The sequence below is a fragment of the Brassica napus genome, chromosome C2 (genome assembly GCF_020379485.1).
Source record: "Brassica napus cultivar Da-Ae chromosome C2, Da-Ae, whole genome shotgun sequence".
Classification (NCBI taxonomy): domain Eukaryota; kingdom Viridiplantae; phylum Streptophyta; class Magnoliopsida; order Brassicales; family Brassicaceae; genus Brassica; species Brassica napus.
The window spans coordinates 47756580-47762383 of record NC_063445.1 but is presented as its reverse complement, the minus strand read 5'-3'; positions in this window follow the sequence as shown (position 1 = coordinate 47762383).

The window sequence follows — 5804 nt, the reverse complement described above, 5'->3', positions numbered from 1 at the left end:
ACTACTGGACAATAAGCACTAGTACTAGACATTCCTGGTTAGTGAACAAGATGATACAGGCTAGGGAGTTGATTTACCCGTTGCTTAAAAGGCGAATAGGCAATGGTCGAAGTACTCGGTTTTGGTTCGATAACTGGACTCCTCTTGGGAAGCTATACACGGCTCTAGATGCAGGAACTTCCCGACTAGGCATACCGAAGATGGCAACTGTTGCGTCTCTCTTCACTGCAGGATTCTGGAATTTGCCGTTCGCTAGGACTGATGCTCAGCTTGCTCTGCAGATTCATTTAACAACGGTCACTCTTTCAGATTAGGAGGATCACTATGAATGGATGATAGAGGAAAAAACAAGGATGAGATATAAGACAGGCGAGATGTATGATTACCTGAAAGGTGTTCAACAAATGGTACCATGGGCTAAAGTAATCTGAATCTCCTATGGAATCCCGAGGCATAGCTTCCTCTCTTGGTTAGTCATGCTGGATCGTTGCCCTACAAGAGATCGACTCAATAGATGGGGATTAAATGTGGATCCTCTCTGCTTACTATGTAATACTCATCCAGAGTCTAGGAATCACCTGTTTTTTGAGTGTGGATTTAGCGCCGATGTTTGGAGAAGGATAGCTCATCGTTGTCAGCTCCAACCTCTCACCGTGTGGGAAGATATTATCCTTCAACTTCAAAGACTACCGAGGGATCGAGACTCTCGGCGACTAACTCTACTGGCGTTTCGGGCTACCGTTTACTGGATCTGGACTGAGCGTAACACAAGACTGCACCAACAACTCTTCAAAACTCCAGAGACTGTTTTCTCAACGATAGACAAGCAGATTAGGAACAGACTGCAGAGCTTTCGACATGCAAATCCAAGGGCATCATCGGCGATGACTCAACTGTGGTTTCTCCACTCGTGAAAAGAAAAGGGAAGAAGACAGATCGCGATCGCCTCAACTCTGTTCTTTCTCAACACTCCATCGCTCAATCGTAACCATCCAACTCTCTTCTTCTCACCACTGGGCCTCTCTGTTTACTGGGTTTGTAGTTCTGATGATATGTGTTTTCTGTATGACTGCGCTCAGCCCATAACAAACTTAAACCTATGGATTTGTATTATTTTATTTTCTTTTGTTGTTTAATATGAAAGCCTTTTTTTCAAAAAAAAAAAAAAAAAACTAAAATATACAGTTTTAGGTTTTTTCGGGTGGCTCTCTCCAAATATATTTGTCCAAAACACCTAATTAAGCTTATATAACTAAGCTCAATTACACAATAGTTTATAGGGCTGGACAGATTTAGATTCCTTGCTTGGTCCTAGTTAAAATATCTAACTACAGTAAAATCATAGACAACTTCAGAACTTCTTTTACTGTTACTATGTATATAATTTTTTTGAAAGAAACAACAGCAAGTCCCACATCAAATAAAATAAATATTATTTTGGCATAAATTTTTGCCAACTTATTTTATTTAATATAAACTGTTTGTTATTACAACGTGTTGCATGAAAACAAGACATGGATAAATAGAGTAAAATATGTGGAATTAGCACAAAATAGAGTAAACGAGTAATAATTTGATTTCAATATTTTTATATAAATCTCTAGACATGTGTTCAAAGTGCATTTGCTCATGGTCCAATTTTTTTTTTTGCAAATTTTTAGTTAAAACTTTAAATTTTTTACTACAAAATTAGGTCCTATTTATACAAATTATTTGTATTGCTTTATAAAAATAAAACTTTGCACAAAGTCCAATAAAAACACGAGCCGGACCTATCCCAAGACTAAAAACTTAGATATTTATTACTAGGTGTTTTGTCCCCATAATCGTTTTACTAATAATTATTAATATATGTATTATGATTTAAACATGATGATAACTTATTCTATGATGATAAATTATTCTGTATATTTTTAATCATTTTAGTTTTCTTTGATTTTTATCTCGGTATACGTCTTCTTAACACAAAGCAAAGCCATAAAACTATGAGACCATGAGAGTATAAATATATATCAAATATTACACATAATAAAATAAACTAAGAATGCAAACTTTTTTTGACAACAAAGAATGTGAACTTTTGGTCTCTATTAATCTACTTTGTATTTTTAAACCAGAAAAATACATTAAATTACCAAAAAACATTGAAACACACAAAAGTCAAGTAAACTTGAGAAGAAAACTTTTTTTTAAAAATGAATTGAGATAATGATAATATTGCATTGATTTACTTGATAAATATATACATTAACTTATCTTAATATTTCATAAGTTTACATTTCATAAAACAAAAAAATAGATTATGATAGTTTTATTATTGTAGTTATTATACAATGATAAATCTAATTATCTTATAATATCTACTTTAGCCTTTTTAGAAAATAAACCATTAAACACATGTTCATAACATGATTACATAGTGAACTCTCCAAACTTAATAGCAAAACATACACGTGAAATAATTACCATTAAACAATTTAGAATAACTAATTCATAATTCCAAACTATACGTAACAAAACCATTTGCTTCCTAGTCTTTCAAACTCAACGAAAGTAAGAAAAACATAAAACTCCAACTAAAAATAAAAATAAAACAAATATCGAAAGTATATAAATATAGATGTCAAGAACCCAAAAAAGATCTAGAGCTAAAGAGAAAATTAAGCTTTGATGTTGTTCATATAGCCGTTAATGCAAACAACTCCAACCAATATTATTGTTTGACCTGCACAAAATGATTGAACCACTGAAAACAGAATGTTCACATCAACATGAAAGTGACGAAGAGAACACAAGCAATTGAAACAACCAGAAAACACTATACCTAGAGGATGAAACAAAAACTATAACCGATACAATTTGGAATGAATGAGAAAAATGAAACTATAGAGTTTAAAACCTCTTACGTCACATGAAAATAAGAATTGGTCTTCACTTGTGAAAGTTAAAATATTTATAATTCTAGTTTCAATTAAAAAGTTCGAGTAGTTATATTATTGAAATTAATAAATTAACAATTTAAGCTAAAAACTAATAAGAATATGACAATTAATCAAAATTAACTAAAATCATAGAAAATGTGATAAATCAGCAAATTCATAGATATTATTTAAATTAATAAATTAAATAGAAATTTCGAAATATTTATATTATTTAAATTAATAAATTAAATATTTAAGTTAAAAATAAATAAGAATATGAAAAATAAACAAAATTAGCTAAAATCATGGAAAATGTGACAAATCAGCAAAATCACTTCATATAAATAGAATTTCAAAATAGTTATATTAATTAAATTAATTTATTTAAATATTTAAGTTAAAAACTAATAAGAATATGCTAAATAAGCAAACATTAGCTAAAATTATGGAGAGTGAGACAAATCAGCAAAATCACTTCATAAATAATAGTATAGACTTCAATGTCTTTCTGCTTCTATACATTTACTACCATGTGTTTTTTTTTTTGGAAATGGCATTCAAAATTAAAAACATACTTCTTCCGTTTCACAAAGAGTGTCACTTAGACATTTTTCACACATATTAAGAAACTGATTAAAATGCATTTAAATTTTCATTAATGTCATCTATTTAACCAATATCTTTTTAGATAAATACATTTATTTATAAGATCAATGCATTTTACAATTAATATTGAGTTAAAAGTAAGTATAAATTGCTTTGAAATTATAGAATGACAATTTTTATGTCACAAAAATGATAAAATGGCACTTAATATGAAACAAAAGGAGTAAAACATACAAAGTATTGTTTCACAACCATAAAGTTTGAGAAATTATGATGAGACAAGCCTCATATTCAGCCAAGCAATAGCTTAGAACAAGAGAAACTTATGGTACATATGTTTATTAAATCATAGAAGGAAAGGAAAGATACTAGGGAGTTGGACGATATCCACGGCCTCGACGACCCCGTTTACCCTTCCCTCGTATCGTGGTCCAATCCATATCTTGATATTTTTGAAGTGATTTTATTGACCTTCTACCTCTTGACATGCTGAGATTTGTCGTAGCGTCACTCATAAACCCATCTCCATCATCATGCTCTTGAGCATTTTGATTGTAAGAGGGGCTACCATGTGTAGGTGAATGCGTAAAAGGCCAATGAATCGTCCCATGAAACCAAATTGGTTTCAGAAACAATAATAGAAGATGAAATTCTTTCCATAATAGTACTTTAAGCTGGAGCAGGTAGAGAACCTGCTAATGGTGATGAAGTCGATTGAGAGTTGGAGTCATTGGCTATTGTTACCGTAGAGTAAGTGGGGAAGTTTGTTGGCGTTGAAAGATCATTTGGCACAACACCGTCTTGTGTTTGCATCTCTTTAAACTCTGTTTCATTATTGGATTCCAAAATTTGGATAGTATATTCACCAATTTCCTTTTCAGCTGAGACCAAATTCACTTCAGAACTTTCAACTTGTACCACCATATGGTCTTGATGCTTGTTTCCTTTCCATTTCAACCTCAGGTACTGCGTTATCCTCCTGTGTTGAACCTTTTTCAACACTCTTTTGGGTAGCTGGTAGGAGGCATATTTTTTCTTTGTGTCCTAAATGTTCACATCTTCCACATACACTCGGAATCTATGTGTACTCAACATCCACCGAAAATATATTATCTTATTTGTCATCTAAGGAAATTTTCTTTGAAAGGGCTTGTCAAGTTCAACTTCAACTAACAAATTTGCTTCTCCCAAACTAGCCGGATCAAGACGAGGTTTATGTGTTTTCATAGGCTCAACAAGTCCAGAACATTTTTATGGTTTACTCAAACCGGTATAGTAGATACTTCAGGAACTTTGAGAGAGTTCACTGGTTTCCAAGGCGAAACAAATATCAAGTAGTCATCAACATGCCATACACCTCTTTGAACTACCCATTGTCGAGTTGAATCATGGGGAATGTGAAACATATAGGACGACTCACTTATCTTACGGCATCCTATCTGCAAGTTCTTCCCCACAACCTATTCACTACAGCATGTATTAAGCCACCAGGAGGAAGAGACCATCGATGGAACTGGCCAGTGACATACTCTTTCTTTTTCTTTGGTCCTAAACTTAGTACTTGTGAAGGGATGGTTACCTGAGGAGTTCCATCAAGCCGGAAAGTAGGATTGGCTGCTTGATAAAGGTTTCTAGTAGAAAGATTCATTCTGGCAGCCCATTGAAACCTTAAAGTTCCATCATCCTTCAGCTCCGAAACCAGAATCTTCTGAACCGGTATGTACAAAAATTCTCTGACAGCAGCTTGATGATCTCTTTTCTTCTGATTTTTCCCAAGCTCATCCGTTAGAGTTGGCCAGAAATAATCGAGAAGATTGTTAAGATATTGTGGGTCGAAATCCATTGGCGTTTCCGGTGTTGGAGGAGTAGCTGGTGGTGCGAAAGCGAGTGGTTTAGCCCATGTTCCGATTGATGGAGTGAAAGTAGCTGGAGTGGTGGAAGATAACTCTGAGGTGGGAATAGTAACCAGTGGACGACCACCCGACGGCATAGATGACATCAACTGAAGAAATTGGATGTTCGCAGAAGCTCTGCCTTCACATGTGATTTCTATAGAGGTTGTGATATCTTTACCGACATCAAACAGGAGGGGGTAACCTGTGAAAAACCACTTGAATGAAGAGATGACTGAAGAGTATGGCTGCTCGCAGGATATCCATGTTCATAGGTTTCCAGGGAAGTTGAGTGACCTTCAGCATTATCGGCTGCGCTGTTAACGTCGGATACAGATTTCCCCAATTTTCTGTCGATTATGGTTTCTTCTGAATCAATGGGATT